We start from the raw sequence: 15,566 nt of genomic DNA, 5'->3' as shown, positions 1-15,566 counted from the left end.
TGAACATGAGCCGACAATGCCAGATCGCAGCCAGCAAGGCCAGCCATACCTTGTCATGCATTTAAAGATACATCTCAAGCCGGTCCAGAGAGGTTATACTCCCCCTCTATGCGACATTGGTCAGACCACAATTGGAGTACTGTATCCAGTACTGGGCGCTGCACTTTAAAAAGTATGTGGCCAGCCTGAAGAGGGTTCAGAGGAGGACCACCCATTTGGTGAGAGGGCAGCAGGACAGGCCCTATGAGGAGAGACTGAAGGACTTGAACCTGTTCAGCCTTGGCAAGAGGAGGCTGAGGTGGGACCTGGTGGCTGCCTACAAACTCATCAGGGGAGATCATCAGCAAATAGGAAGAGCCCTATTCTCCCCAGCACCACCTGGGGTGACGAGGAACAATGGTAATAAGCTGTTGGAGTATAGGTTTAGGTTAGAGATCAGGAGGCAATATTTTACAGTTAGGGTGGCCAGAATCTGGAACCAACTTACTAGGGAAGTGGTCCTCACCCCTACCTTGGGTAAATTAAAAGATAGGTTAGATGATCACCTGTCTGGGGTCTTGTGAACCCAGCATTCATGCCTGCCTGTGGCAGAGGGTTAGGCTAGATGATCTGTTCAGGTCCCTCCTGACCCTAGCTACTATGAAACTATGATAGTCAGGGGGAAATGGTGCAGGATCCCTTACCATAGATACAAGCCTATTAAAGAGGAGCTAGAAAGGATGCTTAGACAAGGAGTCATCACTGAGTCATGAAATCCCTCATGGAGATCTCTAGTAGCTGGCCAAAGCTGGATGAGACCCTGCACTTTTGTATTGATTTTCAGTGATTAAATGCCATTTCTCAATTTGATGCTTTGCCTATGCCTTAGTTGAGTGAGTTATTAGAACACATTGGGTAGGCAAAATTAATCTCAACCCTTGACCTATCCTAGGGGTATTGGCAGATACCTCTAAGAAAAAGAAGATAAGGCCAAAACTGTCTTCTGGACCCCTTGGGGACTTTATGAGCTTAAACAGATGTTGTTTGGGCTTAATGGGGTGGCAGCCACTTTCCAGCTGTTGGTCAATTGGGCGTTACACTCCCATCAAGGGTATCCCATGGGGTATCCCATCTATATATGTTGATGATATAATGATATGCACTGAAGGATTGGTTCAACATTTGGAAGCTATAAGGGTTGTCTTGCAAGAATCAAGACAAATGGGACTGATGGTCATCCCAAAAAGTGTGCACTGGGCAAGACAGAGACCAAATCTTTGGGTTTTCTAATTGGACAGGAGTCTATCTGGCCTCTAGTGGATAAGGCAAAGGTAATTAAGAACTACTTGGCACCCCAGACTAAAAGGCAGCTGAGAGCCTTCTTAGGGCTAGCACTAGATTACTAGATTACCAGCAGTTTATCCCTGGATTTGAGCTAACCAGCCCTCTAGTGGAGACCATCAAGGGAAGGCTGGATAATAAGACTGAGTGGCATGATGCCTGACAAAAGGCCTTGGAGGAAACCAAAAATGCCCTGTGTCAAGAAGTGGTACTACACCCCCCCCGCCCCCCCAAATTTCTCATGGCCATTTATATTATAGACCATTGCTTCCAGAGGAGTTATAGAGGCAATTATGTCTCAGAAGGTGGATGGCGCAGAGCAACCATTTGCCTATGTTATTAGAACTTTGAGTGTGCATGAGCAGAGGTTTTCCACCAGAGCGAGAGAGCAAGAGAGAAAGTCTGGCTATCAGATGAGGAGTTGAATATAGATATTATTTATTAGGAAAAGAATTAACTTCGGTAACAGACCATGCACCATTGAAATGGCTATGGACAGCCAAGACAGATAACGCATGAATAATGCGCTCAGCCTTGGCGTTACAACCATTTCAGTTTTGTATTGAATATAGGCCAGAGAGACTCAGCATGGTGACAGATTTTTTGTCTTGGTGCCATACAAAAGAAGAACCCCTCCAGAGCAGCAACATACTGGAAAAGGAACCCTGCCCACATCCAGCCATTTTACCAGGTAATAGGGGAAGAACGCATGACGGTATATTGTGGGGGTGGGAGGTGGGGGTGAAATCTGTGATGGAGTGAGAGAAAGAAAGGGTAAAGTGACTGAATTCTCAGTGGTGGAAACACTCATTACAAGTGTGGAGAAAATCCCACTGGAGAAGGGATGACAGGAATGTTCTTCTGGAGTTCTTGCTCCCTCTGGATCAGAGGAAAGCTGTATTTCTGGCCCTAGGAAGGGGAAGCAGGGAGGAGGTTCCCGGCCAGCAGCAAGCAGTGAAACCAGAGACCTACTCAGCCTTCAGCTCCCTGCAGGCAGCAGAGGGGAACCAGGCAACACCCACGACCAGGGTGATCAGAGGATCACAATTAGAATCCTTAAAAAACTGAAAAAGCTACTGACTGTGAAGACAGTGGGTCAAATGCTGCAGAGGAAGGGAAGGTGAAAGTGGAAGTAATCATTCCTGCTCCAGTGATGTGAGTCTTAAAGGGACCCTGCCCCTCTGATGTGAAGTGCCTTTATTTTTCCTTTCATCTTTTATGGACTTTTTCCTCATGGTTAAGGGGGAAGGGAAACTGAGACTCCCCAACAGGTGGTCCAGAGTGGCAGCAGGAGTCAAAGCTCCTCTCCCAGGAGAAGCCACATCAGTTCCGACGTCAGGGCATGTAGGCAAGGCAACAGCCCGGTAGACTTGGTTTCTATTGATTTACGGAACTAGGGGGCAAAATAATGGCCCTGCTGTCCCATGAAGAAGGACAGAAAAGGACAGCTGCTTCAGTTAAGTATTCCCAACAACCCAGAGGCATGGAAAGGCTAGGGACTGTGGGGAAGTCATTGAAGGTTATTTGCTACCTGGACTTTAAGAAAGGATTTAATTAAGACTGATTATGACCCATAGTAGATTGGCATTAATTTAAGATACTGAACCATGGCCTGATGAGCGGGGAATAACCTCAGCCTCGTAAAAATTGATCCACCTCAAAGGGGAATAATTGGCATAGACACTTTCTCTCCGTAAGAAAAAGACCATGAAGGGTACCATCTGAATCAGTGGCAAGGGTGAGGTGTAAGGGGAGGAGGAGCCTCACATGGAAGACCCCAGGAAAGACATGGAGGAAAAGACCTATGCTACATTCAACTCCTGACAGAATAAGAATTTTCCAGCAAGACATGACAGGCAAAAGGGAAACCATCTGAGGTAGGGGACGGCATCAGTCTAACATTTTCCTTCACAGTGGGGTACATGAGCAGGGTGTCTGGCAGGCGGGGACCTCAGCCATACTGGGTTATTCCGACACTTAAGCACCTAAGATTTTAAACTGTCCCGAGCAAAATTTCACCCCTTATAAAAAGGAATGTTGGGCATTAATTTGTGCTATGGAACATTGGGAATAAATCATTGGAAGTAGTCAAAATGTAGTTCAAACTGCTCATTCCCCTTTGAAGTATCCTAAAAACTTAAAGATGGGACAGTCTTGAGTACTGGATTAGCTCAATGGACTCTGGAAAAAGGGTTAGTTCCAATCCCTTATGGCCTAATAGTGGATGGAGAAGAGCATGAGTGTCTGTTACCAGAATATCAACATATGAATGGTTAGTAAAATGTTTTAAACTCTTTCAAGAAGTGTATTTGGGAAAAACACACATTTTTGGTGGGTTTGTAAATGGGGCAAGTTACTATCAGAAGAGAAAAAATGAAAACAGATTTTGGGGCAATTTGAGTAAATGGTGGCCAGGAAATCAATAAAGCTATTTGTCCTCATTCAGCACAAGCAACTGAAACAGCTTCCGTGTTACAGGTTTTGAAATGAAAAGGGTTGGATGAAGACACAGCTATTTTTACTGATTCTTATTGGGTTACTGGAGCTATGGTAACCTGGTTACCTATCTGGACAAGGCAACATTAAAGGATGGATGGAAAGCCAGTTGCCCATGCCAGCCAATGGCAAGAAATACATGCCTTGGTGATGTGAAGAACTGGGTAGACCTAGGTTACTCTTACAAAAGGTCGAAGTGGGGAATCTCCAAAAAGCTATTGGAACAATAGAGCTGATGGCCAGGCTAAGCTTACAGAAACTCATGGACTCAGTATAGACACTGACAGTGGAATTCTGGCACACTGCGACCTGCCAAACATCCGACACCCCAGAAACCTCTGCACTTTTACCTGCGCTGCTACATCCCTCTTTCCCCACTACTCCCCACCTAGCCTGTCCCTCCCATGCTGATACCTCCCATTCCATTTTCACTGACTGGCTTTCTTGCCTGCATTGCAGGCCAGGCCAGCCTCTGGCTTCTTTACTATTCCTTCCATCCAGGACCAACTGCAAGTACTTCCTCAGCCTGACAAAGGGGTTTTCAACCCTAAAGTTGGCATCCCAGGCAGCTAAGCTGAGCTCACTGGGAGCCTCACAACTGCACTGCAATCAGCAAATGTCAGGCCTGTCAAAGACGTGACAGGTCTGGGCATTCCCCAGCGAGGACTTTGTGCGTTAGCTGGAGGTTATGGTGCCTCTTACCCACCTTTCACCATGGGATCATTGGTCCTGGCATTTATGGGACTGCCGCACTGCCAGCGGTTCCACTAGGCCTCCCTACTCTGGCAGGGTGCAGTTTTAGTGGTCATGCCCAGGACCTGGGGCCTCCTCCTTCCCCATAGCCCCAGCTCATACCTCCAAGGTCATCCTGGCAGGGGAGTGAGCTCAGCAGGGATATGTTCTTCCCCTGCTGGCTGGTGATGCAGTTAGTGCCCCCTCCAGCTGAGAGTGGGGCATTACTCAGCTTTAAAAAAAAATCAAAAAAGGAAATTGGTGCAGATAGAGTGAGGAGGGTGGCATTCAGTCCATCGGCAGGTGGAGCTTGGGGAACCCCAGCAGCGGGAGGTTCACCTTTAGGAGCATCAGCTACTCCACCAACATAGGATCCAAGCAAGTGCAGTGGGTGTGACAACATCCCCAGCAATGCTGAACACCCTCTCGCTTGGAACACTGGTCAGTGGACAGGACACGTGTTCCTAGGCAACCGTGGCCAGATCCTGCCACATCTGGCTGCAGTTTGCTCAGTAGGCCAAGGGGTTGCAGTCCAGTGGCTCCACATCCTCAGCAAGATAGGTCTCCACCAAAGCCTCGGCACTACCTGCCCGAGGCTGGGGTCTGGTGCGTTTGGACCCCAGCATTGAAGCCATGCCCACAGCCCACATTGGCAGTGGCTGGCATGGAGAAGACTGGCTGGTGCTGGTGCCAATGCTGGTGCTGGCACCGGTACTGGTACTGGGAGTGCTGGCATGGGAAAGTGGATCCCCCTCTTCCACATCCCCTCACCTCTGCACTTCAGCCTCCCTAGCTTTGTTCACCAGCACCTGCATCCAGTGATCAAGGGTTTTGGGGCTGCCAGTGCGCATGCTCCCCTTCACCCTCAAGTCACACATGCCCACCATCATGTGGACCATACTGGACTGCAAGGGATCCAGCTGTGTCCTGATGCCCTCCTTCATCCGCATCACCAGTGCCTGCACATTTGGTGACACTGGCCTGCCCCAGCCAGGAACATTGATCCCCTGGAACTTCTCCATTTGGTTCTCAAGTTCCCTCACTAGGGGGATCACCTGGCTGAGGAGGGCATCACCAGCACTAAGGGTCTCATGGCCTTGAGGAAGGGCTTGAGGACCACCAAGATCCGGGAGATGGTACCCCACTCAGCTCTGTTCAGAGGGCCGCTGATCCTAATCTCACCAAGCAAGGCCATCTCATGGATGGCCTTCTGTTGCTCCACCAACTTTTCGAGCATCAGGTATGTGGAGTTCCACCGAGTCTCCACATCCTGCATGATTTTGTGCTGCAGGATTCTCAGCTCTGCCTGTTTCTCCTGCAGCATCTTCCCCCCTTGATGCTGCAGTGAAAGTAGCATGCCACTTTCCTGCATTTCAAAATCAGCTGGCTTGTAGCAGTACTGCTGGCAGCGATGTCACCGGCAGCCCTGTCCCCCTCCAAGGCATCCCTCACTATTAGGTGCAGCCTGCGTGCCACACAGCGGATGCCAACAAAGTTGGCATCACAGACAGCATTCACCATATTGGCCCCATTGTCAGTGACCATGAACCCACGGGTGAGCTCAGCCCACCAAAAGATCCACCCCTACACCATGCAGTTCATGGCCCCATGATCTCCCTTGCCATGTGGGACTCATCCAACACCTTGGCTTGCAGTAGAGCCCACTGACAGCCTGACTGAGTGCACCAGTGCCCCGTCAGGGAGAGGTAGGCATGATCACCACCCTGGCTGCTCCAGATGTTGGAGGTGAAGTGCAAGGCTACCTGTGGCCCTGCCTTGTGCAGCTCCTCCCTCAAGTACTCCCTGCATGCCTCATACAGGGAGGGCACCACTGCCTTGCTAAAGGTGGTGCATTCAGACACTGTAAAATGGGGCCAGAAGTGCTACAAACCACCTGAACCCTGGCTGCTCTGCTAGGGAGAAGGGCTGGCTATCCAGAGCAAGCATCTCCCCAATGCTCTGGGTGATCTCGCTCACCTTGGGAACGCGCTCCTGCTTTCTGTCCACCTTTCCCCCACTGGTCCAGGGTGGCCTGCCTCTGCTTTGGGTGGAAAAGGGCTTTGGAGCAACCAGGGTACTACCCTTTCAGCACACTCACACTGGTGCCAGGCTGAGCAGGAAGAAGGGAAAGGGGGTGCTGCCTCCTCAGATGCAGGAGCATGGCCATGGTGAATAAGTGTCTCACGTTCTCACCATGGCTCATATGCCTTTGGCTGTGCTGGCAGATGGCAAACCTGGGATCATATGCCACCTCAAAATGATCCTACACTACACTAGTCCCCCGCTTCTGAGTTGAGGGCAAGGACCCTGCCTTTTCCCCCTTCTCAGCAGGCTGAGACTGGACAGCAGGAGGAGCTGCCTCAGCTGAGCCACTTGCCTCCACAACCTCAGCCTCCTCCAAGGTGCTGCTTTCTGGAGGAGACCTGGGTCTAGGTAAACTTGAGGGGTGTGGAGCACAAACTCTGATTCCCCCTCAGTCCTCAAAATTGCTTGAGCCAGCGCACTCAGCATCCCTGGTTCCAGCTCCATCTCCTCCTCTGACAGCGGGAGGCTCACGCTAAGAGCTGAAATTTGGGGTGGAAGAGGCAGTGATTCCACTGCTGTTGCCCACTTCTGGACTGAGTGGAGGTGGTGCAGGTGCAGGGATGTCAGGTGCAGACACTGCTACCACCTCCTGGCCTGCAATGGCAGCACTGATGTCATGGGTGCTCGGGAATAGAATGCATCTGTGTTGGGGGGGGGCGCTTACAGCTCTCCCTCTACCCCCTCTCCCTCCCTTGCCAGAAGACCCGGCACCTCCATTTCCAGCATGCTTCATATTGACCTTTCTTGTGCTAAAAAAGGTCTGTGTGTGTGTCAATCCTTTTGTATTGTGTGTTTTATTCTCTCTGTTGCATGTGTGCATTGGCCTCTTCTTTGAATGTTTGCTTTGGTGTTAAGGCTTATGTAAAAACTGTGTGCTGTCTGTCTGTCTGTCTGTCTTCTGCTGTGAATATCTGATTTTTTTCTATATTGTGGGTCTCTGTCTGTGTATGCGTGTGTGCATGTGTGCATGCAAGCAATCTGGGTCTCCCTGCATAGTGATAGATCATACTGGCTGGGAAAACACACCTTTCTTTTTTCAAAGTTTCCACAAAAAAAAAAAAAATAGCAAATATAAATTCAAAGAAATAAATTGACTTGTAATACTAATAATAATTGAATAGAATAGCTAAGCTAAGGTAAACTAAGATAAGCTAAGCTAAATCCTACCCATTCCTTCATAACAATAAAAAGGAGCAGGCAAGTCTCAGTCTGAGCGTTCCTCTCTCACACAGTTGCTGACAGGGAACAAGCTGGAAAAGGCAGAGAAGGGCTTCAGACAGAGGCTTTTATGCTATTTCTCCTCTCCCACTCTCTGTCCCTCCGCCACTCCCCCTCCCTCTTCTAATTGTCAATCAAGATGTCTGAAGCAGGTCCAAAGAGTCCGAAGTGGATCCAAAGTGCTTCGGATGCTCTGTCCCGCTTCGGATATCTTTGCTGAGGTCTTTCTTTGATCCAGGTGTGCCACTTCGGACACCGAAGCATCCAAAGCAGCTCTGGATCTAAAACAGGATCCAAAGACTCACACAGCACTAATCGGCAGGGGACTGTGGTTCTGCCCTTGGCCCTGGCTCCTCACTGTCACTGCCATGTGAACCTGGGGTCTCCATGAACACTGACCAGGACCTGTGTGGGTAGGGTGCATGGCCAGGTGGCTCAGATAGGACTGTGGATGGGTGGGTGGAAAACAAAATCTGGGAGTGGGATGAGCAGGCAGGACTGGGGCTGGGATCACAAGGCAGGGCCAGGGGCAGATCCACTCCCCTTACACCCTTGCTGCCACGTAGCCCCTAGTTCCATGGGCAGGATCATGCATGGAGTGGATCACAGTTATGTCCCAGGCTCCTGCCCTGCAATGTCATCACCCCATAAACCAGGGGATTGTGGCTCTGGCCTGGGCCCTGGCTGTTCAATGCCACTGCCCTGTGAACCTGGGGTCATGCGGCATTCATGGTCTCCATGGAAACTGGCCAGGACCCATGTGGGCAGGGTGAACAGCCAGTTGGTTAAAATGCGATCACATGTGGATGGGCGCATTGGAGCAGGATGGGTGGGTGGGATCAGGGCTGGGATTATGGAGCAGTGGCAGTATGTTCAGGGTACAGCCACAATCCACTCCTCCCATGCCCCTGCCTGCAGAACTGGCAACAGTCACAGGGGCATGCTGGGAGTAGATTGCAGCTCTGCCCCAGGTCCCAACCCCATAATGTCACAGCCTTGTGATCCGTACCCTCACCCCTGCCCACCCATCCCACTCACAGATGCTGCTCCCCACCCATGGCCCAATCCCACCTGCTCAGCCATGTGCCCTCCCCACACAGGTCCTGCCTCCAGTGGTGGGTGCAGGGTGGACAGGCCAGGGTGCCTGGGTTGCAGGGTTGGGCTTGGCAGGAGTGGCAGCCAGAAGGAGCCACTGCAGCCAGGGAAGTCAGGAAGTGAATCTTGCCACCACACTGCCCCAGCCCTACTGCATGTCCAGGGTAGCAGAATCAGCTGCATGTGCCACAGCATGGACTTTCTGGGCCAGGCACAACCACAGGACCCACCATAGGCTGGACAAAATCCCTTGGCAGGCTGGATCTGGTCTGTAGGGCTGTGCGAAGCTTTGGGTGGTGATTCAATTCAAAGGCAATTCAGCCCAATTTGGTGGCCAAATCTACGAATCTGAATTGAATCAAATTGAATCAGGGACCAATTAAAAGGTCCAAATCGATTCAAAGCTCTCCGAATCTTTGGAAAAGATTTAGAGAGCTGTGATGATTCAGACAGTCCCCAGTGGCTGCACCAGGGAGCTGCAGTTGGACTCTGAACTGGTAAGTAGTGGGCAGGGGAGGCGGGGGGGGGGGGGCCCGGGGGGGGCCCCCCTCCCCCCCCCCAGCCCCTGCCTTCTCCTCCAGCCCTCCCAACCTCCACCCACTTCCCCAGCCCCTCTATAGCTGCCCCACCTTGTGCAGCCCCTTAAGGAAAAGCTCTGATGCTCACTGGGTGCTGCCAGGCATGGGGTGATCCCTGCTGCTGCCCACTGCCCCGTGATACATGGGGGGCTCTCAACAAGCCCCACAATGCTCCCCCATGTCTGCCCCGCGTGCCACAGTTCTGACCCTTTAAGAACAAAAAATGGAGGAAAGCCCCAGGACTCACTGCTCCTGCAGCAGCCTCAGGGCTTCAGAAGGCTCATGCAGAGCTCCCCCCCAATGGTGCGGGGCAGTGGGGATCACCCCCTGCTAGCAAGATATGGTGAATTCGGGGGTTTTCATGTTTATTTTCCCTTATGTAGTATGGGCCAGTGGGGATCCCCCCACCCCCCCCACCCAGCAGCATCTGCTGAGTCAGGGCTTTCCCCTCCCCCAAGTGCCAGGAGCTGGGTTGGGTGGGGCAGCCATTGCTAAGCTGCTGGGGGATGGGCCTGGCTAATTCAGAGATTTGGCAGCAGCTGAATTTCTGAATCAGATTTGGCCAAATCAATTCAGGACAGTGATTCGAATCACTGAATCGAATCCCTGTCCCCCAAATCAACCGAATCCAAATCCAAAGTGAATACTAGCTGCTTTGTATAGGCCTACTGGTCTGCAGGCCATATTTTGCTCACCCCTGTTTTAGATAATATAACCCAAAATCTTTGTTCATACAAACCAGAACCTGTTTTCTCTATATTACAACTAACAAGATTGTTAGGTATAGTAGTAGTGCAGTATCACCAATGGTGTCCTGACAGCACATGCATGTACAATACAAACTAGGGAAACCTAAGATGACTGGTACTAATGCACTACTAACCACGCCTGACACAAGTCCAACAAATGATACAATTTACATGGACCCAGGATACTTCTGGAACCCTTGAATGCTTGAAACAGGTATGCACCTCTGCCCTGTCTTGATTCACCCTGATCCATCCAAATCTTTTGTGGTAGAGTCAGGTGCCTGCAACTTTGCCATAGGGGCATTTATATCACAATGCACAGGGCCTTGGAACTTGTTATGTACTTGTGCCTGTTCCAGGATACTAAGACCACCTGAAAGCAATTATGCAATTTGAGTTAAAGAACTTCTAGCATTTAAGGCTGCTTTTGAAAAAGTGTGCCACCACCTGAAGGGAGTACATTTCCCCGATAAAGTCTTCACAGATCATAAGAAACTAGATAATTTATGTTCTTCTCAGAGTGTAACCCAGCACCAGATTCTCCGAGTGCTATTTTTCACCAGGTTTTTTTTTTGTATTTTTTTGTTTTTTGTTTTTAATATATATAACTTATCCCATGGGTAGCCAGAAAATATAAATCTCTTTCCCAATGAGGTGAACACCACATGCCAAGTCCTGAAGCTCCCTCTCCTACACACCACATGAATTTTGCATTGGGTGCATTGGACTGGACTAATAACCCTTCATCTAGGATATCTGTGCAAGATAGATATGCCCCCCTACAAATGCACAATCCACAATCTGTCCCCCAGTCAAACTTTCAAATCCGTGATGGCATCTTAGACTAGATTAATTTCCTAGAAGGGGGAACAAGGGTGGAGGTCTTGAAGCAATGTCATGATATCTCCTAGAGGTGGGCACTTTGGTACCCTCAAGACACAAAGTCTGTTCACTAGGCATTTTTGGTGGCCATAAATGATCCAAGACATTAAGAAGTGCTTGGCTCCTCTTACACCTGTGCCAAACAAAAGCTCCCCATGCCAGATCATTGGGGCTCCTTCATCCCTTCCACACTTTGCCATGATCATGGTCCACAGCGTCCATGGACTTCATATTTGAACTACCTGACTGTAAGAGGCATGCCACCATCATGGTAGCAATTGGCTCCTTAACCAAGATGGAACACTTTATTGCAGTCTGAAACACCCAAACAGCTCGAAGAACAGCACAATATTTTTAATAATAGTGTTTGGCTTCATAGTCTACCAGCAGAGAAAAATTCTGATACAGGAGTACAGTGTATCTCTTGGTTCTGGAAAAAAAAATGTTCCGGATACTCAAGTCACAGCTCCTGACCAATCCTTTCTTTGGGGAAGGATTTCATATTCATATCTGATTATATTTTAATGATTTCATCTTGTTTGGAGTGGCAGAGATTTAGAGATGGAAAGGGATTTTGTTTGGGTTGGCAGAGGTTTAGAGATTAAAAGGAATTGTATTGAAGCAATGGGATAGAAGTGAGCGGGTTCTTTGCAGCTTCATTATAGTAGAAGGGGCTGGTTAGCCTGATCTGGCCCAATCTTTGTCAAGTAAACTATTTACAGTTCTTTTCTGATGGAGACAAGCAAAATAAATAAGACTGATGCATTACCTGATCATCTGTACTATGAACAGAGATTAAAACAGTAGTAAAAACTAATATGAATAAGCTCCTCAGACAAGACATGCATTTAGTTCAGAAGTAAAAATTGAGCATGAATTTCAAATTCCATATTATAGTGCATTCTGATTGTGTCCCCTCTCCTTATACTTGTCTGATGAAAGAGATGTGGGGAAAACAGAACGGGGGGCGGGCGGGGTGTCGGGGTCTTGTGGGGGTTGTTTGTTTTTTTAAGAGAGGCTGAATCCCATATATGCACCATGGTGTGCTAAAAAGAAAACCAGGCTTTATCTATATATAACACAAAGCCTGGAAACAATTATGTAAATTCTAGAAGGAATAACATTAGTATACCTGTGCTTTGGTTTAAAAGAGCATACAAGAGGATGCCTTAAAAGTAGGTAGCTTGATAAGATATATGAATGTGGCATCATTAAAGTACAGAGTGGAATAAGTGAGAAACTAGGAGATGATACAGAAGAGGATCATAGAAGTGTATAGAAAGGGCTGGAGTATATTAAGTTAGTAAGTGAAGCAGTAGAAGGCAGATCAGCAGCAAATCCAAAGGAGCTATTCTTAGCAAACAATTTATTCATAAGAAATACAATCCTTTCATCTGTTCACAAATTGTTTCTCAACTGGCTTCTGTATTGGTTTCTGGACCTGAAGAAATTGATTACCAATCATATCATGACAACTTTCTTTTCTCTTATTTATTTCAATTTTTAAATTACTGCATTTCCCAGGGGTTTGAAGAAGTTTATGGACTGCAGCTGTGAGCATTCTTGGAAAGCCATCACACAAGTGCAACAGCCATTGCTATCAGAAAGTCTGCTTTCTGGAAATTTTTAAGAAGCCTAAAGTCACAGTTACAAGGCTGGCTGCACTTCTGTTCTCATCTTGCCTCTCTGAATCTCTCGGAATGCATCTTGGGTATCACGCTTTGTGTCTTATCCTTTCTGCAATGGATCCACGTAGATCAGGGTTGGGCAATTATTTGAGCCCAAAGGCCACATAGATCTGATGAGATGTCAGCAACATCCCCCCGCCCCAACCCCAGATGTGACCTAGCTCTGCAGCATCTGTATAGATCCAGTGCTTCAGCAAGACTTTTTGATCCTTTTATCCAAAGCTGATTTAATCAGTTATTAGACAAAAGCACCAAAAAGCTCGGCTGAGTCGCCCAATCTATACAGCTGTTGGGTGAGTTGGCTCCAACTAATACAGTGCCTCTTCTGGGCATGTGCTGTGCTTGGCACAGGGGCACACCAAGTTTAAATTAAAGCACTCCTTTGGGTTTTTTTCACATCTCTAAGCAGTCAGAAAGGGTTAAACACCTAAGTTATGAGGTTAAAAGCCTATATTGACCCTAACTGGCACTTGAGGAGTGTCAAAAGAGAGGAACTCAGAATAGAAAGTGCAGTTATGGGGAGAAGATTAAGGGATAGTGTCGCAGGCTCAGTTCTACTCCAGCACCTGTTGCCCCATGGGGTCTGAACCACCTGCTGCACTCTCCACCTCCCTCCCCACCCTCAAGTCTGTTGACTGCCATACTTTCTATATTATTGTTATACTAAGAAGGAGGTCCCTGGAGACCAAGAGTAGCTATCTCTGCCATGGAGCTTCTCTGCCTAAACTGAGTCCCACTTCCCCTGGGGGTGCTTCTTCTTTAAGGCCTCACTCAGGCCTCAAAGGGCTTGTTAAAGCTTCAGCCATCCTGGCCTTGGTCCCTTTTTCTCTGCCCAAGCCCTCAGACCCAGTCCATTGTTTCAGGCCTTAGCTCCTGAGCCTCAGCCCTTAGCATCGCTGCCCACAGCAAATCTCATTCTGCAGAGCGCCCTGGGCACTCTGTCATGTGGCCTCCAAACCTTACCTGCAGTCATTACCCAACCCTCTGGTAAAACTAGAGCACAAAACACCAATCCAGATAGTTCTAACTCAACTATAAAATCCTCCTACCTAGTCAGGCTTGTTTTTCCCGATCCACCAAGTGCTTCACCTGTGCTAGCTTAATTCCAACTACAGTCAATTCCACTTGGAGCTCCTTGCCCTATACACATCCAGGGTCAGACTGCCTCCCAAGTGGAGAGGTTGAACTCACATGTCTTCAAGCTCTACCTCCATCTGGTTACCTGACCCAGCTTTCTAGAAGACCCCCCTCCCCACAGAGCCCAGATGCAGCTGATTCTCCCATTAGCAACTTTGTATTCTGAAGCCTACAGTTCAATTTAAATGGGTAATTCAGACCTGCTGTCCTTTGCCATTAGGCTTTCTGCATTCTGCTCTGCTTACACTCACATTTTTGCAACAAGAATAGGGGTGTTCTCACTAATGGAGAGAGAGGAAAATTCAGATAAACCTCAACCCTATAAGGGATGAGAGAGATCCAACATTGTGAAGATCTGATATTATCTTTATTAGAAGGAGTGAAGTCCCAGAATGCCCAGTAGAACATTTAAGCATCTTCATTTTTTTTTAATACAGGTGAAATACATCCTTCCTCTGGAAGAGGTTCGCCAACAAAGAGATCTGATTAGAGGCTTAAGTCTTAAAAGCAGGAGATCAGAGAACAAAACCACACTGGGATTGGTCAGAAATAGTAAGCCTACTGCACTGTCCTGGGATGGAATTCCACAACAATGCTACAACACTGGAGTATCCATTGATCTTTTCCTGGAAATTTGACTGAGCTCAGACATCTGCAGTTTTTTACTCTGGATTCTGTTACAGCAGTGTCTAGTAACCCACCAGTCCTCTTCAAAGCATTTTCTTATTACAATTTAACAATAGAAACACAGCTTTTAGAGCAAAAGTATTTTAATAGGCTATAAAAATGTCTAACTTGTCTGTTATCATTTGATGGTGACTTTGGTAGGTCTTTCTTCTTCTGCCAACCCAGTGGCGCACCTGTTTCAGTCTTCCTCCTCCAAACTACTATCACCTTTTAACCCTATCAGACATCTTTGTTTTCCTGTAGTCCTTCTCTCTAACCATTCCAGTCAAAACCAATTTTGTAGATTGACTGAAAAGAAGGCAAAATTCTGAAAACTAATAATTCTGGCTTTGACCCTCAAGAACTACTTAATATTTACTGAGAGATGGCTATCTTGACTCTTTCTTTTCCACTGATACCTGTGGTGGCACTTATCATTTTAAGGAAAAATATTATGTATAACTTGTCAGAGTTTAAAGCTACACAGTCAAATTCATGAAAGATAGGAAATGAAATGCTTAAGTAGTGGCTCCCATGTTAAAACCTTCTCTTTGACCGCATGTACACAAGACAGTGACTGTGCAGTAGCCCGTGACTACTGAGCAGTAGTGTCACATGGCAGGAAACATGATGCAATGCTACCACACAGTAGTAATGAGCTACTGTGCAGTCAGCATCACAAAAAAAGCCGTTTGGCAATGCTACTACGCATGTCTCTGGGAAGTTTCATAATTGGTAGGGTCGGAAGGGACCTGAGCAGATCATCAAGTCCGACCCCCTGCCATGACAGGAAAGAGTACTGGGGTCAAATGACCCTGGCAAGGTGTTCACCCAGCCTCCTTTAAAGACCCCCAGGGTAGGAGCCAGCACCACTTCTCTTGGAAGTTGGTTCCAGATCCTAGCCCTGACAGTGAAGTAAC

Source organism: Alligator sinensis, unplaced genomic scaffold (genome assembly GCF_000455745.1).
Source record: "Alligator sinensis unplaced genomic scaffold, ASM45574v1 scaffold77_2, whole genome shotgun sequence".
NCBI lineage: Eukaryota > Metazoa > Chordata > Crocodylia > Alligatoridae > Alligator > Alligator sinensis.
Note: the sequence above shows the minus strand (reverse complement) of the source record.